The sequence below is a fragment of the Megalobrama amblycephala genome, linkage group LG6 (genome assembly GCF_018812025.1).
Source record: "Megalobrama amblycephala isolate DHTTF-2021 linkage group LG6, ASM1881202v1, whole genome shotgun sequence".
NCBI lineage: Eukaryota > Metazoa > Chordata > Actinopteri > Cypriniformes > Xenocyprididae > Megalobrama > Megalobrama amblycephala.
This window is the reverse complement of record NC_063049.1, coordinates 38988585-39014359: the sequence shown is the minus strand read 5'-3', so window position 1 is coordinate 39014359 and position 25775 is coordinate 38988585. Positions and strand designations below refer to the sequence as shown.

The 25775-nt window shown below is 36.5% G+C and overlaps 1 protein-coding gene across 3 annotated transcripts in view; it reads left to right on the top strand.

Moving 5' to 3' along the window:
- Window positions 1-25775, top strand: part of hdac4 (histone deacetylase 4) — a 259783-nt gene that overhangs the window by 79799 nt on the left and 154209 nt on the right. The window contains exon 3 of one of the 3 annotated variants that reach the window (XM_048194569.1): window positions 7853-7953. The exons of the other annotated variants lie outside the window; for them this stretch is intronic. The gene's annotated coding sequence lies outside the window, so the exon portion shown is untranslated. The remainder of the gene's footprint in view (window positions 1-7852; window positions 7954-25775) is intronic. 3 annotated transcript variants of the gene reach the window in all.

Sequence of the window (25775 nt, the reverse complement as noted above, 5' to 3'; positions counted from 1 at the left end):
AACTAATCATTGTTATATAGCTCAACACAGTAAGTCTTATTGTTTAAATCTCGTTTTCTTGGTTTACAGTAAGTACCATGTTTTACCATGCCTAATACTAATCTAGCTTACTGCAGTGTGCAACAAGTGTCTCATAGCAGCCGCTGAGTGAACACAGAGTACCATTATAACAACTTTGAACACACAAATGTATATAATATCATAAAACAGCACTACATTACCCCACATACGCTCAGGGTTTTTCCTGCATTGTAAATAATTTTTGTCCCGCCAAAGCCTTTTTTGATAAGTTATGTGATTTATGAATGACGCAGTGATAGGGTGCATGTTAAAGGCCCCGATATACTTCAAACAAAGTTCTTTTTCGTTCTTCGTTTAGGAGTAAAACGAAGTTCGAAATGCGTCACCAGCGATATACTGTAATCAAACATCTGACGCCGCCCACACTGCTGAGAGCGACGGTTAGATGAATATGTAAATACGTGCTGTACACTTTCCTCTCAGTGATAAAATAAACACAACAAAAATGAGAAAACTGCAAGCATTTTTATAGAAAGCATAAGAAAAGCATCTGATCATAACAACATTGGTATGTTAACAGGAGCTCTGCAAATTAGCACTCCAGTCATGTCACGTTTATTTATATTATTATCTCTTTATTCAATAGATTGCTTAAAAGCAAGCAGCTTTACCGTATCAAACATGAAAAACAGTGTCAGTGCCTCATTTCATTAGAAGCACAACTTCATTTTGTACTATAAAGCGGCTATCCAGTGTGTTCGTGTTTTCACCCATGGAGATCTTACCTCAACAAACGAAATGAGTCAGAGAACAGCTCCAGGCGAATGAAGGCGGAGCCTCGGTGCACACCTCCTATTACATTATCGTCACGGACCAATGGCAGTACGAATGTGTTTTGCAGCTGGAGCTGTTTTGAACTTCCAAAAAGAACACAAAACAAACTTTGTTTTAGCCTGATTTTGTTCAAAATAACATCACATCAGTTCGTTCTTCGATTTCGTTTGAAGTATATCGGGGCCTTAACTGACTAAGCACTGACTTTGATCTCTCTCCCTTGCACACATTAATCTAAATCAACTGGCACGATGCTAAAAGTTCGAAAGACCGAATCCATGTTTCAAGTGGCGCATTCAGAGAATTTTTTTTTTTCCTGAATTACCGCTGGGTGTGAATAGTGCTCAAAAAAACATCACCTCATCTTCTCTGACACGTGGAACAAAAAGAAAAAGAAAAAAAATCCTTTCCAGTGATGAAGTGTTAATGTTGGTAAATCTTTTGCGATGTTCTAACAGCCTGGGTTCACACACAACGCGTCCACATGTGCTAATGTCCGATTCGCAACCTAATGACTCATTTGAACCGATTCATTTTAATGAATATTTATAAAAACCGATCTGTCCAGCACCGAACTCACGAGACGTCACTGTCTGAATCGGTGTATAACAAATCATTTACTCTTGAATCTGAACACCTCTGAAATGAGAACGTAAGTGTGCTTAACCCATTTAGCAAGAGTGGTTAATAAGATTTAGCCTTAATAATCCACAATATTTTCAGGTTATTTAAATGACAGTGTGTAGTAAATTACCTATAAAATAAATTAGTTTAGACTGGAGTGAGGTGAAACCAGAACAAAAAAGTTGTTGTTAGCTAGGTACGTTCAATTGTATATGATAGAAAATTAGAATATTAGTTAAAATAAACTTTTTAATGCTACTTTTTTTTTTATATTGATTATTAATCATTATTAATATATGTACCAAAATAATTATCAGGTTTAGCAAAGAAGCATCTTCTCTTACAAAGCTTTGAAATCACAGATTTCTTGCGTAGAGGGCAAGAAACGATTACAGTGAGAGTGGCGGTTAATTTATTGTCAGTATTGGTTCGCAGATCACGTGGGTAAGGCACTTTTTACTTTTTGTGTGAATGACCATGTCTGTCACCACCGAAGACCATTTTTGACCCAGGTAAAATCCTGTCACTTGACTGGAAGAAGTGTAAGCAGCGACCACGGCATAATAAAGTTGTGCGTGTGCTGTGCTCGTCTCTCAATAGCAATCGCTCCAGCGGCCTCGTTCAGCTCCCACAGCACTTGGCCCTGCTCTGATTCATACAGTAATGTTAATAATCCATGAACATGATTTCTTCCCTGAGTCCCGTCTCGATTCTTTTCCACCAGCTGTAGACGTGAGGACAACATGATACCACGAAATCAAGGCGTCCTCAAGCTACACCTGTGTTTTGAATAAGCGACCTCTAGTGGCGAAAATTTACATAATGTGCTTTTGCTAGTCTGCATTAATTGTAATTGCATGTGGAAAAGCTCAAAAGCATTGTATTCTTATGCTCCAGTAGATCGTAGAGACCATGGTTTCTACAATCTATTTAGGCCTATGATACATTTGGTGATACACAGAAGAAAGAAATCCATAAATGTTTGGAATGACACGAGTGTGAGTAAATGATTAGACGATTGATCATTTTGGGTCAGGTATTCTTCTAATAAATAGACACATTTTTCAGCATTTTCGGCTATATGTTGTGGCCATGATGCTGGCTAACCGAATCCTACTGTGATTATATGATTTCGGCCATACTGCCTACCTTTGGTTTCATGTCTGTTCATTGCCTTCCTCTCAGCAGGACTTGTTTAACTGTGAGATCTGCATGCAGAACACATCCAGAATTGTAGACGTCAGTCTTAGACGCCTTAGCCAGAGCCTGGGGCAAAAACTGTGATGAATGGATCCGAATGGTTTTTAACGAAGACATAACTTGCTTTATGACGTGTACTTGGAATCTGTACTTTTATCTTTTTGTGAAAGGAGATTACAAAACAGCATGTGTACCGCCTTGATTGTGTTTCACTTGTCTTCTCAGCTGCTTTCCTGACTGTTTCATCTTCCTCCTGGGACAAACCCACAATTTCACTGCTGAAAGATGTAGACGCTGGGAGCAGACTCAGTTTCTTTGACATTGCTATCACAGCACAGTCAGGAGAGCAGAAGACTGCCTTTGGACAGGATCAGTGTGAGCTGTCTCAATGTGCTTGAATGAGAACATCCAATCCATGGTTGAAAGGGTCAGACTTGAGCACCCTCATCTGATTTCAGTTCATTTCTGTCTGGTTATCCTGTTTTAGCCTTTTCTTTGGTCTTTGAGAATGCTCTAGCGGAGTGTTTAATGGATTGGAATGGGTAAGATGTGTTTTGAGGGTGCATGAAGAGATGGGTCAGATGGGTCAGAACAGCAAATAGAGTACCGAGTCAGGATTTTAGCTCTTCTATCGTCCTGAAGTCAGTGTGTTTTTAATGGGTTTTTGGTTAAATGCCTAAAATAAGGTCTGTGGTAACACCTAGATCAAGATATTTTTTTTTATGTTTTATTCTACAACAAAAAATATTTCCCCCTTGTGATTTTTATTAAAGCTTGATGGTTGCTAACAAGTGTCTAAATGGGACTACAGAGGTTGTCGGTGAATATATAAACTCATCGCTTTCACAGCCTCATTGTGTTCTCATGAAAATTAACCATGGTTTTGCCTCAAAAACCATAGTTTAACTATGGTATTTGTGTGGTTATACAAATGGTAATCAATACGCCAAAAAAAAAGAAAAAAACAAACAAAAATGGTTTTACTATAATAAAACCATGTTTAATTTTCATAAGGGTAATCACATTCTTACAAACTATAATAACTCAAACTTTCAGGGAAAATGTTTCTTAAAGTCTGAAAGAGTCACGCGACTGTGGTGTAGTTCATTTATAGCCTACTTTTAGCTTTTGACTACTGCCTATTGTATTTAGGCTTCAAAATTCATAAGTTTTTCATTTGTGAAGATTATCATGATGAACAAAATGTGTCACAGAGCTTATTTTCTGCAATAATCCAAAAGTCAATGGAAAATCCTGAAATACAATCTGTTGTTTTTCTGAAATGGATCTGATGCTTTCAAATTTGCATTTGTCAATGGATGTTTGTCAGAGTGTGTTGCAGTGAATGTTAACATTTTCTTAACTTTTGGTCATGCTTCAGAGCATTTTTGGAAACCATTGTGGGAGTTTGGAAAGTTTGGGAAATGCTTGGTTTGGTTTCTAGGTTAATTATGGTTTTGAACTTTGAATATGTTCCTGTAAAATGCTTGATTACTTCACATATGAAATGAAAATGATCTAATCATTATATTTGTGCTTCCTTTATTGCAACAGTCTCTAGTCTTGCTTTAATGCACAACGAATTACAACTTTTTTTTCTTTTTTACACAATACAGGTAGTTGCTGCTCTGAAAAATGTATACAATTCAATTCAAATCAATTCAGTTCAACAATGAGAACAACATTCTAATCCGTATAAAAAAAGACATTGATTACAAGACATTGGTTACAATGGCCATGATTTAGGCACCCTGAAAGTCTTGGAAAAAGTGCCTGAAAAGCTGTATGAACTCTTGCATCCTTGTGACGCACAATCACATTTTGATTTTCATCATTCTCTAAAGCAGTATATCTGCGTTTCTACCGATTAGTCCATGATCCTGGTACATGACGTAATACGTCTTCCATCTTTGACCTCACTTTTGAGAAGGTAAAGGCTTTTTACAGCACATTTTTTGAGTGACTTACCCTTGACATCACATAAGACATTGTCCTACCAGAAGAAGTTATTATTAGAGGGCCGTCTTCGATTAGCACTTATTAAAGGCTCTCGTTGTTTGTTTGATCTTGTTTTCCTGGCTGGCTCAGGGTGTTTGTTAGTCATTTCTTTTGCAGGAAGAATGCTGAAAATGCTTATTAGTGGTGCTTTGCAAGCATCGCTAAATCTATTGCTCATACTTGGGGTTAGTGATCTTGACAAACTTCTAACCACAAGTATTAAACTTTGGCGTGACTTCTTCCTGCACCGTTTGTGCTACAGAACATTTGTGGGGTGGGTTTTGCCCACTTGATGATCAAACGGGTTAAATACATAAAATATAAATCTACTTATTAACTCTATGCAATCATGGGGGTAAACTGCTTGTTTATCCATTTTGTTATCCTCTCTAGAGGTGTGGGGGACTTAAGTGTAGCACGATAGTGCTCTTGCATTAACATGTTCTATTAACAGTCTTGTAATGTGGAGAGGCTATGTCATCACTTCCTCTAGGGGCGCCTCGAGGAAAACACTCCAGTCCCACTGGGACGTCTGCTGCTGGTTAGCCCATTTGTGAAGACTGACAGTGGGAATATCTTATCAGCAGTGCTTTAAACAGTTTTAGAGGCTGACATAATGTTTATATCCTTGTGCCAGCTTTGGATAATCAGGATGTGCCCTCATTAGCGGAAACAGGTTTCATACTTTGTTGAATATCTCTGCTGGAATAAACACAACTAAGTGCATTTGAAGCATTTATTTGTTTATGTATTAAAGTATTTTCTACATATGCTGACTGAAATTTTGTGGCGCATGTGGGTTTGTGGAGGAAGTTGGTTGGTACAGTTAAAAACTATTGTTTTAAATAAATGCTTACTTTTTTTTTTCTTTTTTTTTTAGATTATTTTATGATTAATTTATGATGTACAGCATGATTAATTTTAAAGGTGCCCTAGAATTAAAAATGGAATTTATCTTGGCATAGTTAAATAACAAGAGTTTAGTACATGGAAATGACATACAGTGAGTCTCAAACTCTGTTGTTTCCTCCTTCTTATATAAATCTCATTTGTTTAAAAGACCTCCGAAGAACAGGCGAATCTCAACATAACATCGACTGTTACGTAACAGTCAGGATCCTTAATATGTATGACCCCAATATTTGCATATGCCAGCCCATGTTCAAGCATTAGACAAGGGCAGGACGTCTGGATGTGCACAGAATCATCAGACTAGGTAAGCAAGCAAGGACAACAGCGAAAAATGGCAGATGGAGCAATAATAACTGACATGATCCATGATAACATGATATTTTTAGTGATATTTGTAAATTGTCTTTCTAAATGTTTCGTTAGCATGTTGCTAATGTACTGTTAAATGTGGTTAAAGTTACATCGTTTCTTACTGTATTCACGGAGACAAGAGCCGTCGCTATTTTCATTTTTAAACACTTGCAGTCTGTTTAATGCATAAACACAACTTCATTCTTTATAAATCTCTCCAACAGTCTAGCATTAGCTGTTAGCCACGGAGCACAGCCTCAAACTCATTCAGAATCAAATGTAAACCAAAATAAATACTATACTTAAGCGATTAGACATGCTGCATGACAAACACTTTGTAAAGATCCATTTTGAGGGTTATATTAGCTGTGTGAACTTTGTTTATGCTGTTTAAGGCAAGCGTGAGCTCCGTGGGCGGGGAGCATGAGCATTTAAAGGGACCGCAGCCTAAATCGGTTCATATTTAATGATGCCCCAAAATAGGCAGCTAAAAAAATTAATAAAAAAAAATAATAATCTATGGGGTATTTTGAGCTGAAACTTCACAGACACATTCAGGGGACACCTTAGACTTATATTACATCTTTTAAAAAGACATTCTACGGCACCTTTAACAATTCTAACAACCATTTATGATGGTTTTAACAGTCTTAATCACTTCAATAACCAGTTGAAGCTCCCCCCCCAAATGTTCAGATCAGCTATGAATTATGAATTATTCTTATTTTATATTCCATGTGCCAGCAAAGCTGAATTGTTTATCAGAAATTATACCAAGCTTGTTCCTATATATTTTAATATTAAATATATCTTTTTAAAATATTTATATTAAATATTTATAGTTTTTTTTTTTTTATATTTTATAATATTTTTAAAATCTTTCTGCTACCTCTTTATGTTCTGACAACATTTTAAAAAGTTATCTTTACTTTAACAGATTCTGAATTTTTAATGTATTTATATAATTAATGATTCTGTCTCCAGTGGGCAGACATTTCAATTCTGCTTTTTTGAAGTGGCACCCACTTCTTACGCAGAAATGAACCCTGTGCCAACTAACAGTTGACCTGTGTGTGTGTGTGTTTAATAAATGCCAGCAGTTTTATACAATATATTTTGAATGGAAAGGAAATTGGGTCACCTGCTCTGTTATAAGCCTAATATTGTTATTATATTGTCATAAAACTAACCTTTATAGTAGCAAAGTTCAATTTCAACCATTTTGTTGCGGTCAAAATTAATTTTTGATGTGTTTAACCTCTAAAGATTAGCTCATATTTGCTAGTGACCTAACTCTTGAGGCACTTGTAGATTAGAAAGGTGTGTATTTATTTTTGTTCATTAAAGCTGTTCTTTTATTCTTTTACATGTCGTTGTTTGCACTTTATCACACATCTGCGAAATGCAAGAGGGAGTCACTAAATCAGATTATTTGGTTAGATGATCATGTGCTTGCTCTTTAGAGCAGTGTTTGCTCTCATCACAGGTGTCCCCTGCAGAAATGAGAGTCTACAGGCCGTAAAATAATCGTAAGTGTGTGTTAAAGTACACTTCCCCATATTCCCAACCTCAGTGAAGCCTGGAGGAAGCCCTCTAGTGGTGCAGATCCCCTCGTCTCGCTTTTCATTCCTACAGTCCTGTTTCCTGCAGGTTCACAGCCACTCGGAGTAAATCATGCAAATGCTTTAGGGAGGCCCCGGGCTCCCGCTGATCCTATCAGCTCTTGCCAGCATATCGGATTGGGGCTTGAAACTTCTGTGGTATTTGTGGCACTCAGAGGTTGTTTTTAATACTTTTTTAACACTGTGTTCGAGGTGGTGGGTGCACGAAAGTTCAAACTGCACACTTTCTGGTGGTGACAAGAATAATGGCATGTGAAATTGCTGTTGGCGTTTCCCCTGCTCTCTTTCAGTTACCCCTATTCCACCAAAATGGTCAGCCTGAGGATCTGCTAACCTGCTTCAAAAGGGTTTCCACTGACCTGAGAGCCAAATGATGACATAATTTACTACGGTACTATATAACCTGCCACATCACATTTTTTTTTTTTTTTTTTTTTTGATTAGCTTGGGAAAACCTGGAAATGTTAGGGTTTAGTAACTGTACTTTCCAGGCCTGGAAAAGTCATGAGAATTATTCAGATCTTTTTCATGGATATTTCTATTGTGCATTTATTTATTTATTTAGTTTTTTGTAGTTATGCTTAGCTTTTAAATGTTACTTGTGGGTAATTTTCATCACAACAGCAAAATTCATAGAAATTCATTGATCGATCAGAAATTTGGTATCTTACTCCCGATTTTGAGAACCTTTTCCATGCAAATCAGAGTTTTTCTGACTCAAGCACGACAAGTGGCAGGGGATTTTGACTGTTGCATTGGTTCTTGCCATTTTTCCTGTTTCCTTATTTTCTGTATCTCCATCGACAAATCTTTTATTATTCCAAAATCCCACTCCTCATCATAACTGTGTTCTGAGTGATTGTGTTTTGTGCCTTTGTCGTGAGCAGGTTTGAATTCATGGTGTACAGACAGATTTTCAGAACAGTGTTATTTTAATATTATTTATATACTATTTTAGTTTTTTTAGTTTCATTTTCTTATATGCTTTTGTCATTTTATTCATTTATTTTTAAATATTACTATTTTAGGTTTAATTTATTTTATTTCATTTTTAGTTTTATTTATTTAAATTAGTTTGAATTCAGATTTTTATTAAAATGTATTTATTTATTTAAATTGATTTATTTATTAATTTTAGTGCCTCAACTTTAGGACACTTATTTATTTTATTTTATTTTATTTCAGCTTTATTTAAATTAATAAAAAATGTTTTTAAGGCCATGTGTTCACCAAAGCGTTTTTTTTTTTTTCTTTTCTTTTCTTTTCTTTTTTTTTTTCCCCCTAAGGCCAGTGTATTTTTTCAGTTGTTTTCAATGGGTATTTAAAAAGGCCAGCAACGTGACGTGGGGCTGAGCGTCTATTTCAAGCTGAGCGCTTGCCGTTTTTGTTTTTTGTTTTTCGGGACGCCGAGAGTTGAAAAATGTTCAACGCAGTGCTCATCAGTACCACTTTTTACCCAGCCGTCCAATCACAGTGGAGGAAGGGCGGGACAAATACCACACCGACCAACAAAGACGACAACGGAAAAAAAGCCATAAAACAAGAGCTAGAGCATTTTACATTACATTGTATCGACATTTTTATGTTCAGATACAAACTAAATGCGAAATGAGATACTAGTAACACTTCGGCATTTCTTATCATAACAACCAATTCATCTCAACAGAAAACTTAAAGCGCCCACAGCAAGTGTTCAGGGGTTATCGAGATAAAGTGAGTAGTATTCATTTAATTATGTGTACATTTTTAAGTAATAATGGTAAATTAACTGAATGCACCTTTTAACAAGTCGAAAACAGCAGTTTCAGCAACATTTTTTACTGTTCTGAAAGAAAGATTGAAGTGAGATCTAATAACTTCCACTGTAGATCGTTCAGTAGCTGCTATTTGAGATCCCCATTAACATATCTTTCATCTCATTCCCTCTCAACAGCCTCTTCTCGTATATCACGTCTGTCACCTCTTAACTGCAGTCTCTCAACGCCCCGGCTGTGTCTGTGTGCAGCCGCTTGGGCCTCTGGGACGCTGACCCTGTTGCTCATATGATGTATTTGCTAACCAGCTGAAATGACCATAAGGTTTTGCGAGATCTCTGAGTAACAAGCCTCCCGTACAGCGACGGGCGAACGAGCTGCTGCCTCGGATGGCATATTTTGTCATTCTGCTTTTGGCAGGTCCTCTCTCGGGGTCCATACTTCATAACCCTTTTCTTCCCAGCCCAGCTTGGGTTTCAAATCTATCCATTCTGCTGTGATATTTGCAGAAGAGCTGCCTGCTGCTTAAAGTGGCCTGGATCTGTTTCCCAGCCTTTATCAGAATCGCAGGAGAGGGATTTCAGTGCTGTATGATGGGAAACGGAGGAGGCTGAGCTCTCTTCCCATTAGCTTCTCTGAGTGATATATTTATATTCAATAGTGGCCAAAAGTGATGTCCGGACTAGGAAAATTGACATAGTCCCATTTATTAAAATGTGCTCTGAGTCGATTGTTTTATTTGTGGTAACGCAATGAAACATGCCAAATTGTGTGGACATAATTTTTGGCCAGGCTGAAATTATGAACGCATGCAAAAGCAAGAGGGAACCAACAAAATGTTAATAACTGATTATTTTGTAGTCAATTTATGCTTTTTTCTGTGATCTTTTTTATGCATGTTTTTGCTTGGTAAAGTAAAAGCTGTAGCTGTTTATTTTTTTTTTGCCAAATAATTTTGTCAGATATAAATTTGCTTTCCATTGACAAAGCTGTCAGTAGAATTTTTAGAACTGAAAAAGTGAGGAAATAAACATTTTGGCCAAGTCTACTAGATTATTGGGTGATATTGGATGGTTAATCAGCCTGTAAAAACCATTCTCTAAGTCATCTAAGGCCATTTATGTTGAAAAAATATTGTTTATCTTCTCCTCTCATGATGTTTTATAGCATATATGACTGATGCTCCTCCGCAGGATAGTGTGATGACGCATTCTTGGTTTTTGTCTGCTCTGAATTGTGTTAGATTGAAAATAGAGTTGAAGGCTGCAGGTGTGTGTGTGTGTGTGTGTGTGTGTGTGTGTGTGTGAATGTGTGAGCCGTGGCTCTGTGCTTGTACACCGGGTGTGCGCTTGGTCAGTCTCACCAGGTGATGGGCTGCTGGCAGGTGCCGCCCCCCTCAACACACACCATCTCCCTTACTTCCTGCCAAACACTCGTCTCCTGCCAACGAACGGGATCTTGGCACATGAGCCCTGCACTGTGCCACAGTCTGCCCACCACCCTCTGGATCTACAAGAGGTTTCCCATTCAATGGATGGTCAATCATGCGGGCATTGTTCTTAAATCACGTTTATACCTGAAATTAGCATCTGTCTCTGATCACAAATGGACGGCACTAGATCCTGGTGTAAATGGGGTCCAGTGTGTCTTAGAGACTTCTTTTAGGTGGTCTTCATATCACATTTATAATGAAAACACTGTGTCATACTGTATGTAATGTAGCATTTGTTGCTCATGCTGGGGGAAAGCCAAAAACTGGGGTTTAAAACATTGCAAGCGGGGTTATTGTGGTTAAGTAAAAAAAATAAAAAGCTGCTGAGGTTAAATAGTTCAAGTCAGAATGAACTCAAAATGAAGATTTTGTATTTAAATGCACCACATGTTATGTTTAATTAGTTCAGATTAGAACATTCTCAGAAAGACACAATGTCATTAACAGAAGCAACTTTTGCTCCATTTCTGGCCACAGTACCTCTTGCAGTCTCTGCATGTTCCACACGGGACTCAAACCCAAGACCTGGAAGGTTCGGGGCTTGTTGCTTATGACGGTGTGCCACAGAAAACACACGTTTGCCATGCTACCAAAGAGAGGTTGTAAGATGAGTACAAAATGGCAGACCAATGGCTCATCTGATCCTGGCAAAATATCCTAGGATTCAGGCATAGCACAAGGAATCCATAGACATCAAGTTCATGAACTTGTAACTTAACTTGTGACATAAGCATTTTTGCAAAAACCTTTATATCTCTGGCGCTGTTTTCAAACTTGTCATGAACCTTCAGGGCATTCTGTTGATGATCCTTACGTAATTTTGTGCCGACATGTTAAGTCGTTTAAAAATATTGAAATTTATTAAAAAAAATCAAAATGGCAAACGATGGGTTGTCCGATCCATGACCAAAAAAAAAAAAAATCAGATCTCATGACCTGTAGGTGGCACTGTTCCCAAATTTGGCATGTAGCCTCAAATTATGGTTCCGGTGAAGTGCAATGAGTTTCGTTTTGATGAATCAAAGTTTTGCCGAGATACAACCTCTGAACCAATTTTGGGTTGACATTAAGTTCGCAACATCATAACTTCTGAACAAAGATGTTCTTTGTTCATTTCTATGTGGCTCGGTCCAAAGATCATCTAAGCCATTTTTGGTAAGAAATGGACAAAATATAAAGGAGTAGAGAGTAGAGTGGTTGCGTTATAAAGTTGGTCCTATAGAGACCCCGAAGTTGACCAGATGCTTAAATACTTAAATAACACTAGTTGTCAGCCAGCAAGGTACATAGGATCATCTTTGGTATGCCTAACATCAACAGTGACAAAATACTAAAAGTGACAAAATCAGAGACCTTCCCTTAGAAACTCTTCCATTTCATTTTGTGCTCTGAACTCATTTTAGCTCTTTTCCAAAACCTAGTCAGCTTCCTACCTAGACAGCATTTTAAGGCATCATAGGCACACTTCCAATTCGAAGGCTCTTCCAAAAGGTAGGAAGCAGCCTTATGCTGCCTTCTGAGATACTTCATTTTGGCCAAATTCAGGCAGTATTACATATCTTTCACAGAGAATGCAGTCCCAAAATGCATTGTAATAAGCTCAGTTTCATCAAATAAAATTTCATCCATTACTGAAGTACTTTTACTAATAGTAATTTTTACCCTACCTTTGTGTGCGTTATGTATTTTCACCCTTCTGAAAAAAAATTAATAAATAACATCAACTAGAATGGATTAAACCAGCCCAAGCTGGTTTGCTGGTCTTCCAGCTTGTTTTAGAGTGGTTTTGGGCACTTTTCAGCTGGTAGATGACTGCCCAACTAAACCCCAGCTAGACCAGCTATAGACCAGCTCGGCATAGTCTCTCGTAACCAGACCTTCAGAAGGTCTGGACTCCATCGCAGCTTTCATTGGCCATGACCACCCAAGAGAACGTCTGACCGACATGTAAAGCATCCAATAACGGTTTGTTTGGTTCTGCGTCATGTTTAGGGTGTGAAAATGTAAAGTCGATGTCCCTACGATAATAGACCAGTGTGCATCTGATAAAATATAGAACATTGTGCAAGTTTACTGCAATAATGGCACCGCAAACTACACATATTTTAAAAATACAGTGTTTAGTTGATCCTGATAAGCGCTCATTGTCACAGTTGTAAACACAACAGCTTTTTTCTTCCATTTGGGGGTTTGGCATCACTATGGCTTTGTTTTCAGATGGACCATTAAAGAATGTGACGCACACATCTCTTGGAAATCCTGTATAATTAAACCAATCAGACGACGACTTCGAAACTCTGGACGTGTTTCCAATTTGGTGTGCCTTATGCATCAGACAAGGGCTTTGACAACTGAGGCTAAGATTAAGCTCGGCCCATGATTAAAAAAACAAACAAAAAAACAATGGGTATGGGTAAATCATTTATAATAAATGCAGCAATTTCCCATAAAACCATATATGTTCAATTTTGATTTCATGGTGACTTTAGTAGAAATTAAATTCACATACAAATGAGTTAGGATGCTGCCTTAGAAGAAGCTGCCTGTATAGGAGGCAGACAGAAAGGTTTTGGAGCAGTTTTCTAAAGAACATGATGGGATAACCACATTATGAGAAGGTGTATCCTGTGATTACAGACAGTCTGGGTTGCACATGCATGGTAGAGGGGATTATAACAACATTTGACATCCAGTACTCAGCCCTGTATATGCTCTATGTAAAGAGATTGAGAGATGCTTATGTAACTGTGCATTAAGCACAGAGTAGTCTCACAAATGCAGAGTTAATACAGAGAACTTTCTTTTTTGGCTTCACCGATCTCGTGTTATACACTTGTACACAAATACCTTTCACACAAATACAAACTGTGCCCTGGAGAGACAGGACGAGGTGACCTCAAAGAGACGTGTCACCAGCAGCCTGCAGGCTCTATTTTTAGCTCTGTGCCTCTGGTTGTTCCCGAATCAGGCCTTAATTCCCTAAATATTCCTGTCGTTGCATCTCTGTGTGCGGCAGGCCGGATGTGTTAAGCCCTCAGGAAGCCCTGCTTCATGTCAACAATGAGTTTTATTAATAACAGTCTAAGCTGGAGTCATTTGTAGATGAGGATGTAATTAGCCCCTGTGTGTGTGTTTGTGTAAATGGCTTTGTCTTTCGAAGGCAGCCAAAGATGGCGGACGAAGCGAGACAAATGTTGATTATAAACAATCATGATTCATTCAATTCTGAAATGAATACAAATAAATCACTTATTCTTAATACAATGAGTTATTTCATCCGGTGTCTATGTGCTAGGTATTTTTAAACTTATTAGAGTATATCTCGTCCCACTGTGTAGGAACCTAGCCTCAGTTCACTGGTTCTGATGGTGGTCTGTGAGAAAGATCTGGTGCAGGGTGGGACAGCAGAGCTTTATCTGCAATGAGACTGAAGATGCATATTTTTGGAACTGATAAGGCATCTGTCTTCAAAGCTTCTTCTGTACTGTAAACATACGGCGATGAGCTTTGCTATGGTACAGTGGCTACAATCCCATCAATAGAAGGGCTTTTACCACTTTATGAGAACATGATTTATGAGAACATCTGCATGCTGCAGATTTTAATACTACTATATATCCTCCATATATCCTATCTGCTATATATACATATATATCCTCAAGCTGTCGGTAAAACCTCATAGCTCCACCCTGCCTCTATCGTGAACAAAGTGCCGCATGCAGTTTGGACCATCCAAGGGTAGTAAATAGAAAGTACAGCATTTTCTTTACTCAAGAAACTCTCTCTCTATATAAAGGCTGATGTTTTATGTATTTGAGGAGCAGAGAGTGATTTAGCCTACCGTTTGTCATTTGAGATTTTGGCCAAATGACAGAAAAAAACTGAGCGCTAGACTCAGTTCATTATAAATAAATTCATTATAATGAATTTATATGTATTTCATTACTCTTCATATTTATCAACACATACGTATCAATATATAGACAGGTGTTACAGATAAGCAGATAAGATGTTGATAAATATTGATGTTGATAAATATCTAAAATATTTAGAAAGCTATATCATGTTTTTATATATATATATATATATAACACACAGTACAGTTCAAAAGTTTGGAACCAGTTTCGTCTGCTCACCAAGGCTACATTTATTTAATTAAAAATACAGTAAAAACAGTAATATTGTGAAATATTATTACAATTTAAAATAACTGTTTTCTATTTTAATATATTTCACAAAGTAATTTATTCCTGTGATGCAAAGCTGAATTTTCAGCATCATTACTCCAGTCTTCAGTGTCACATGATCCTTCAGAAATCATTCTAATATGCTGATTTGCTGCTCAAGAAACATTTAATGTGTACAATTGTACAAAATATTTGTGCACAATATTTTTTTTCAGGATTATTTGAAGGAATAGAAAGTTCAAAAGAACAGTGTTTATCTGAAATCTAATCTTTTGTAACATTATAAATGTCTTTATTGCTTATTCTTTTCAAAAAAATAAAAATAAAAATTCTTACTGACCCCAAACTTTTGAACGGTAGTGTATAATGCTACAGAAGCTTTGTATTTCAGATAAATGCTGTTCTTTTGAACTTTCTATTCATCAAGGAATCCTGAAAAAAAAAGTACACAACTGTTTTCAACATTGAAAATAATCATAAATGTTTATTGAGCAGCAAATCAGCATATTAGAATGATTTCTGAAGGATCATGTGACACTGAAGACTGGAGTAACGATGCTGAAAATTCAGCTTTGCATCACAGGAATAAATTACTTTGTCAAATATATTTAAATAGTACACAGTTATTTTAAATTGTAATAATATTTCACAATATTACTGTTTTTTACTGTATTTTTAATTAATGTAGCCTTGGTGAGCAGACGAAACTTCTTTTAAAAACATTAAAAATCTTAGTGGTTCCAAACTTTTGGACTGTACTGTGTATATAAACATATATATATATATATATATATATATATATATATATATATATATATATATATATATATATATATATATATATGTATGTTTTAAATACTATTTTAATATTTTTTTTTAAATGAAGATGCATGAAGATAATGGAAGTTTAATCTTGAAACCATGACGCAGTACTTCATTAGATATCTACTTCTTATTAACCTGCAAGCCCTTGTTCCTGGGAAATCATTACATAGTAGAGCTTTTCAAAACTTCACTGGAATCACACACACCCACTGCTCTTCTTCTGAGGTTTTGAGGCAGTAGTGATGGTGGTTGAAAACAGATTGAAGGGGTGTCCTGTGAACAGGAGCGTTATGGAGATAAGAATCAGCGTAACCGTCTAGAACGTCACCAGTCATATGGTTTCAGGTTTGAGCTTCAGTAAACTGTTTTAGTTGTGTGCTGCTGATCTGAGATAAATATGTTGTGGACCCTTGTGTCAAGAGAAATCAGAATTGACCCTTTTTACTTTCCTAGAACAAAGTTCTTATCTTGTGCACGATTCATCTGTGCAAATTTTTCCAAAGAAGAAGAACAAAGTTAGTCTTTATAATTTTTCATCAGAAGACTCCGAAATCCTTTGAATTTTTTTCTTTTTTGAAGTGTCTAATATGCAGAACATAGTTATTGTTTTATAACTAAAACAATAAAACATGCATTATTAACATTTTAATAATAAAAGTAATACATTTTATTTTTATTATTATTATTTAGCTTTAATGCTACGTCAAGCATTTCTGTATACTTAATTGTGATTGGATGTTAATGAATAATTTGAAAAAAATCAAAAAAATTAAAAACAATTGAATAATTTATCCATAACCGATTAAAATATTTAGGTAATTTACCTGTGGTATTGAGTGTTGTTCTTTAGGGACTTGGGGATTGTGGAGAAGTGTGAATATCAGTAAAGATATCTGTAAAACCAATGAACAATCTATGAAATTTTTGATCATTTTGAACCCTCCCCTCAAACATCTTGTTTTGTGTGGGAAAAAAAAAAAAAAAAAAAAAAAAAAAAAAAAACTGAAACAGAAATTTCAGTGCAAACATAGTCAGACAGACGGACAGTTATAGCATTAACATTGAATAAAAACTCAGTGAAACCTCAGTTTATAAGTTATATAAAAACAAACAAATAAAATATACTGTAACAAACTGAAACACTATAACAATATGGACAACCTGACTAGCTGTCGCTATTTTTTTCCTCTGTCTTCGCATATTATGAGAAAGGAAGTTTGTTGCTCTGCAATGGCATGGCGTGCAGTACTCGTAGTACTAATTTAACTGCAAACTCCGCATGCGCACTTGAATATACGCCTTTTAGTCTAGCGCATATTTAGGTTAATGTTATAGCGAGCGCCCATGATAAGTTGTTAACGTAAGGCTACTTGCATCTTTTAAAGGTGGATGTTTGAGGTCACTCATCACATTTTTGTGGGCTTTCTTTACCCTCTCAAAATCTTCCCACACTTTTGTTATTTCTGCCCGACATATTGTTGCGTTGGACCAGCCGTGTTAATAATCTTCACCAATTCCTGTTCTTTTTCTTTAAAATTTAAAATTTAGTCAGCCAAGGGCCAGATTTATTAAACAGGGCAAATTAGCATGAGAGCGCAATTCCAAAAAAGCGGCAATGGATTGGAAAGTTCTGCGCGTTAGGCACTGACGAACACAGACACAGCCGGATCATTTCCATAATGACCAACGCAATCTACCAAAAGCAGCGCGAATTAGCGTCTGGTTGAAGACATGCTTTTTTGGGTGTTAAATAATGGCGCAAATACCAGTAATTTGACTAGCACAAACCTTAGTAAATCACCTTGCGTTATTCATTTAAATACTTGCGCCCCATAAATTTTGCGTCTGAAAGGGAAACTCCTACAAATGCATATGCAATAAGTTCAGCCGCAAAAATAACTGTTCTTTTCAGCGCTAAATTTTCACTGCGTATCTTTAATAAATCCTTACAGTAGTTTTTTAACACCAAAAGGGGTTTGCGCTGGCACAAGCTGTTAGTACATCTGGCCCCAAGCCTCTTCTCTTTGACTATCATTTAGTCGACTATTAGGGGGCAGCCCTACAGATTACGGAAGTAAAATGGGCTGTGAATGGTGTTTCATGTTGACTCTAATGTACCTCTGTGTGATGTGGCATGTGCCACTGTACTGGCAGAGAGGGACAAATAGTGTATGTGTGTGTGTGTGATCGTGTAATCGTGGTTCTCATGCCACACAGACAGACGGACTTCTCCTCATCTAGTCCATCAGGCTCTGGTGTCGTCTTTCTGCCATCTGCCACCGCCAGCCAGTCTGTCCATCTCACTATCACGCGCACACACACACGCACACACACAGGCTACTACATCTATCAATCTTTCACTCAACTTTTCATGAACACCTTCTAAACTCTCAATCATTTTAATTAAATTTGGTGGATAGTACATCAGCTGTGATTTTGATTGAGAACAAAAACTTTTTGCATGTTTTTGAACCCAGTGACTTTTATGTACGTGTGTGTGTATATATATATATATATATATATAAAAAATACATTTCTGATCTTCTGCATGGTTCATCTTTACAAGTTTTTCCAAAAGCTTAGGCTGTGCAAACCATTGGATAATGTTAACCGATAGCCGATTAACAACTTTGTTTTAGCAAACATGCTCCATTCTGGTATGTAATGCCCACTTTTCAAGATCTAATAAATTCTATTTATATAAATTCAGAAACTCAGAAACACATTAGAGAAGCAAAAGGGGTTTCAATTTATGTTGACTTTAGAATTGTGATTATCAGGATTTGAAAAATTATTAGAATCTTAAAAATGAATGAGAAAGTTTTCAAATTTCGGTTTGTCTTGTTAGGCTACAACATATTTAGAAATCACTTGGTATTCATGCGATCGCTTTGATTTCATTTTTTATTTTATCATGATTTATGAGACTAAAAAGATGTGGGAATTCTGTTATATACTTTATCTTCATACTGCCAAAATGAAGCAATGTTTGCTACCATATCTGTTGTCTGCATATGTGAATATGAATCTGGATCAGGATATGATACAGACAGAGACACAGAGACATATGTGCCTGGGACACAGGGGGTTTCTGTACCCGTCTCTGTCTGTTTATGTGAATGTGTTCTGCTTCTGGTCTACAGGGTACAGTTGATCTTTTCATTTAGAATTTTGTCCTGATGACAAAATATCGTAAGGGTTATCAAATTATGTCGAACTATATGGGATATGTAATTGTGCATGCTCATCTAATGCTTTAAAAACACTAATAATTTAATAACTGATAAATATAACATTTAGCAAATCACAAATTGAATACTTTACATTAGTATGTTGTGATGCCTAAATTGACTTTTAAAATGTTTTTAAAATAATTGATTGTAGTTTTTATTGTTTTATACAATTTTAAAATTGGCCATTTATCTGTTATTGGCCATAGCATGAAAAAAATAACTTCTCTTAATAACAAACAAGCAAATGCATTGTATATAATTCATTTGTATTTATTATACTATTATTTAAAACGGTTAGTTCCTGTCCTTGATTCTGATTGGTCAATAGCTGTGTTTTATTCACGATAAAACACGGCCTGACCACTTCACGTAACAGTTCTGTGTATCACTACACAACACCCTTAGCAACCACTCTTAGCAACGTAAACTGTATGTTCTCAGTTGATATTGTTCATTCGTGTTTACTGTATTATGTAGAAGAGTGTTGTGAGAAAGAGATCATAATAAAAAAATCTGTTTAAATGTCTGCTGCAATATCTTTTAACAGTTCTTAACAGTCCTTTTAACAGTTAAGGGGTTTTCCCGTAACTGACAGCGCTAGTCAAATCATTTGTCAGTTGCGTCTTGTTCCGTGTTCACAACAATTCAGTCTTTTCAATGTAAAAGTCTTCGCTACCGACTGACACACTCATAAAGACAGTCTTTGCCGCCATCTAATGGCGTAATAATGTATCTTCTGTTGCTGTTCACGGTCAGGGACTATTTTTTCCGGCGGAAGGAAGGCTTTAGTGAAAGTTTACTTCATTAAAGTTGCATTGATGCATATTTTTGGCTTTATTATTTATATTGTGTGGTAACCGTTTTATAAAAGCAATAAGGTTTAAGTTATAATGATATAAGTAATTTGAATTTTGCTTAAAAACATGATTATTAATATCAAAATAAAATATAGGTAATGTTATATTTATTTATTTAATATATATTTATTTAAAACGCACATTGATGGACAAAAAATGGATAAAATACAAAATGTAAACATGCTGGATTATATCATTGATAATTGACTTCTGTAGTTCCTAAGTAGGTAAAACAAACAAATACATTACTAGTGACAATATACAAATACAGATATACTATACATAAATAACTATATACATTGCAGATATAAAAAAAAAAAAATAATAAACATGACAGATTTACTTTTTTTATTTTTTATTTGGAGACTTCTGTACACTTAATGCGCCACGTCATGTGACACATAAGTAGTTGTCATAATCGTTGACTAGTGGCAGAAGTAATCCTGACTGCAATGCCTGATGCATGCATGCTTAAATAACTGCAGTGCTGTGTTTTTCAGCACTCCCCTGTTGTTGGGTGCAGTTAGAGGTGCACTGTGGGTCTGATTAAAATGCCATGATGGTACAGGCTCTGCTCCTGTCTGGTCTAGGGAGGCTTCCAAAAATAGAGCGCGCGTGTAGCGAGATGAGCCCAGGAACGTGCGGTGGAAGCACAAACCGCTTCGATCCTTTGTTTATTCTGTCCTCTCTTTAATGCCCCTCTTTCTGCCTCCTCCCATCTACATGCCTCTCAGGAGGAAAAAGCAGGAGGTGTGCCACCACAACCTGGAAAGCTTCCTTGTTCGGACAGGAACACCGTCAGAGGGCTCTTCCATAAATGTTTTATTTTTGCATGAATTAATGATGACTTCAATCTAAATGGCTGAAAATAGCATCCTGGAAACACAAAAGTTTGATAAAAGCTCGAGGCCTGTGTGCTAGGCACTTTTAAATAGATCCTTACCGTCTCGAGGTGCATCGTAACGTGTGCCGACGCGGGGCGGTTTGATACGACCTGCCTGCTGCAGGTTCCTTGGGTTCCTTTCTCCGGACTCAGCGGGGTTTAGCGCCGGAGCGTGCTGGGTTACAGAGGCGGCTAATCACAGCTGAGCGAGGTAACTGCTGTGGGCTGCCTTGTTTATCTGCCTCCTGCTCCTCGTACACCCTGTGTCGGCCTGATCAGCAGGAGGAGAGAACAAAACACATGCGCTGTGCCCTCAACCTGAAAAACACAGGCAGTAAACAGAGGTTGGAAGGCATCAAGACATGTTCAAGTTCAGTGGTTGTGTAACATCTTGTTTGCTAAGATGCCTTCATCTAGTTGTCAGTTGAAACCCCAATCCCTTGCCGTGCAGGTTGGACTGCAACAATAAACATTAAAATTGTTAATAATGAAAATAATTGACGGCAGATTTCATTATATATACAGTTGAGTTCAAAAGTTTACATTCCCTTTGCAGAATACGCAAAAATGTTAATCATTTTAACAAAATAAGAAGGATCATGACAATTGCATGATATTTTTTATTTAGTACTGTCCTGAATAAGATATTTTACATAAAATATGTTTACATATAGATAAAATTAAGTTTGGAAACCATTGATTCTTAATGTGTGTCGTTACCTGGATGATCTACGGCTGTTTTTTTTTTTTTTTTGTTTTGTGAAGGTTGTTCATGAGTCCCTTGTTTGTCCTGAGCAGTTAAACTGCCCAAAATTCTTCAGAAAAATCCTTCAGGTCCTGCAGATTCTTTGATTTTCCAGCATCTTCTGCATATTTGAACCCTTTCCAGCAGTGACTGTATGATTTTGAGACCCATCTTTTCACTCTGAGGACAACTGAGGGAAAACTATTAAAAAAGGTTCAAACATTCACTGATGCTCCAGAAGGAAACACAATGCATTAATGCATCGGGGGTGAAAACCTTTTGAATTTGAAGATCAAGGTAAATTGTACTTAATTTGTCTTCCGGGAAACATGCAAGTATCTTGTGTTGCTTGTGTTGCTTTCTTATTTCTTTAAAATAAGAAAAATTTGGACGACTTCATCCTGTTCAAAAGTTTTCACCCCCATCCCCATTTTCTGTATATCTGTGTGAATTCTGTACATCTTTTATGTAAAATATCTTACTCAGGAGGACAGTACTAAAAAAAAAATATAATATATTAGGGTTGTCAATAGGTAAATTGTTTTTAATTGCGATTAATCACGCACCTTTTGTGATTATTCGCAATTATTCGCACAAAAGGTGTAATTAAAAAAAAATACATATTTCATGTATCGTGAAATTAAGCATACACCATTTATCTTGTTTAACACGTCCATTTTGCCATCATTGCCTATATCCAGCAAAGTAAACCATCAGATTGAAGTATGATTTTCACAAAACTGTATTTTTCAGCTTTTTTCAATGTACATTTAGGTGTCTTTCCAAAAAAAAGACAATTGCAGACTCCAAAAGGACACCAAATAGCCAGATGATATGATTCCATATAATTCATACGTTTATGTACACCAAAGCACCCATAAAAAAAAAATCACAGCAAAAAGTTTCAGAATTCACAGTGTATAGTATGTGCAGTGCTTCCCACACATAGACTTTACATGGGCGGGCCGCCCATGTATAATAACGGCCGCCCAAGTATATTTGGAGACACATTTTTTGCTTTTATTATTTTTATCCTCTTATACTTTTATATCCTCGCAAGATAATGAAACCATCCGCGATCGATTAACTAGTCGTTTCATACCTGCTCGTTATGTGTGCGTCAGAACTGTTTACTCCCGCTGACATTCCCACAGGCGCTGCATTTTGCAAAGTCACTAGGCGGCGCTGTTGCGCGTTCTACAAGCTCGCGCAAAAGCGCTTAAGTCTGCCTCAAAGTGATTGTCAATCAATGAAAAGCGCAGATTTATGCCAAGCGATTGCTAATGAACTCAAGTTGATGAATTATTACAAAGTCTACTTTATGGCCTTTATATAAAATGTTTTAGACAATTGTAAGAATCTGAAGGATTAGCCTGCAATAGTACAGACATTTCAGAATAAGAGTACCTGTGTATTTCGGGCTTGTTTATAATTAAAAGTCACACGCTAAGTTTTTTCTTTTTCTTTTGGGCATTATTGGTATTTTGGTTACACAATAAATTCTATTTAATTTAATTTCCATTTAATTCATAGTAAATGATTGTAGTCTCCCCCACAGGAAGAAAAGACTAAGAACATTATTTGACACATATATTATTCATTTTATAAATTTTACTAGTAAAATCTCTGTCCCATTCACTGAGAGAGACACTGTATGACAGCAAGGAGAACATACGAAAAGGTGAACCATTTAAATGCTGTAATTTTGCATAATTTACAATGCATAATAATGCATAATATTAGTATGTAATTAAATGTAATATGCTATGTAATTAAAATTAATTTCAATAAATAAAAATACTGTTAAAAATCACACATTATTTGTTTGTCACATGTAGTAGACCATTTTTGTGCCGTGGGTAATAGGAGGATTTTTCACCCGGCTACCACCGCAAGTATATTTCAAACCTGTGGGAAGCACTGATGTGCAACAGCAAAGAGCTTGTTTACATTTTAGATATGTCAAGTTACTGAACAGGACCACATGGAGATGCCAAAAAACCTCCTAAACCAACCACCTTGACCTGCGTATATACTAAAGTGCACAGCAACATACACAGGACAAATCTAAAAGTTATCCTGAATGTGTGTGAAAACAAAGTGAATGTTCTGAAATGTGTCTGCATATAAATACAGTGTGCGATCAGAGCGTCAAGAGCGTTCATACATGATTTGTTTGCACATCAAAATAACGGACTCACACATGCTTAATGTACGACTCCTGTACGTCACCGCAATCGTCATTACTTTGATTGCAATCCTCATCCATCAAAACTTTCATAGCAAGAAGCTGGTTTGCTTTATCCAGCCGAGAAACATAGTTTTCATATCATCTGGCTTAACAGCGGTGGGATGTTTCGATGTTCCGTTCAGACAGGAACAGCGTGATGTGGGAGGGCTCATTTTTATGGGGTTGAAATGAAAATGTATGAATGAAAAATTTTCCACCTAAATTCACATTTACCGATTCAATACCGGGTTGGCCACAGCATTCCGTGCACGTTCCTCTGGAACAGCTCTTATCAGCAGGATGATTGATGCACTGTTCTGATCTGAATTCACAGGGATAAGTGTAGCTCTTATCTGAGTCACTGTGTGTATTACATGAATGGATGAGGTCGCTCGGGTCCTGTCACTCAATGAGATCCAGAGATATGATTAAGTCGAGATGTATGAAGGTAGATCGCTTGATAGTTGTTGAGGCTGGGAGTTTAGAAGATTGGCTCTCGTCTCTATTTTGGCAGTCTTTTGACTATCCAGGCTTTTGATTATAGGCATGAAGTCTGATCCATTTGCAGCTTATTTTGGACAAAGAAAAACCTACTTAGATGGGAAGAAACTGTCTAGATGACATGCAAATTGACCAACCATGGTTTGTTTTGGTTTTTATATTGATCATCAAACCACAGCAATACATGCCCAACAAAAAGATTCATTCATTTTATTTTATTAATTTATTTATTACCACAGTAATAGACATACACACAAACAAGCTTTTTATTTTATTCAGCATTTATATTATTTTATTAAGATTTTTTTATTTTATTTTATTTTTTCCCCCTAATGGCGAAGTCTGAATTGAAATCAGTAAACATTGATCATCAAACCAAAGTAGACACATCCATTATTCTATTATTATTTTATTTTATTTTAAAGGGGTTTGGAGCCTGCTGTAAAAACACAGTTCTGTTGAAAACGCTGTTAAGCTTTGGGAAAACACTGAGAAAATTTGTGTCACCATCTGATTGTCATTTGCGTTGCAATGTTTTTCCTGTTTTTCTGCAGTCCAGAGCAGGTTTGAGGACAGATTTGGCATCTACAGAAGTGATGTTGGGGTAGAAAAATGGGTTAGTCAGCTACACAATCTGAATCTCTCTCGGATAGCCCCTCTAGATTTTCTGAGGCGGTTGTTTGTCCTCTCTGCAGTGTTCTGTGCAAACTGACGTGTAAAGCCCTCCGGTCTCACTTTCAGAGGAACCGACGACGCTGTTGATCCGTGGAAACGACCCTGAGCCCCGTCACCGCCTGCCGCCGCTGGCGAGACTGTGACTGGAATGTCTAATGAATTAAACACTATGAAGTCTTTGCATTCCTTCATCTCGACTCCCTGTCTCTCTCTCTCAGGCTGTGATTCACTGTCTGTCTTTAGCGAGTAGGTGTGAGACACATTGGGGTCAGTATGTCAGGAAGCTCACTCGTGTGAAGTGCATCTGAAGCTCATTACTGTTAGATTAATGGCTGCTCCCGGTGCTGCCATACGCAAACTCATTACAGCTGAGAAGAATGCCATGAAACCTGCTGTCTGACTTATTTCACATGTTAAAATATTTATTTTTTAATTAATTAATTAATTAATTTAATATTTCAATAATTTGTATTTTTTTATTTAATTTTAAAATCATTTATAATAAATATACACAACCATTCAAAAGTTTGGGGTCGGTAAGATATAAGTATGCTCACCAAGGCTGAATTTATTTGATTAAAAATACAGTAAAAACTATAATATTGCAAAATATTTTTACAATTTAAAATGATTGTTTTGTATTTTAATATATTTTAAAATGTATATTATTTGGGTCTTTTCATTAATCTTTTCCTGTGATGGCAGCACTTATTTGAAATATAAATCTTTTGTTACATTATTTAAATGGTTATTTTTATTGCTTTTATTATAATGCAGTAATTGTAAAAGAAAACATTAAATAATTTATTTACTATATTAGTTTTATTTATC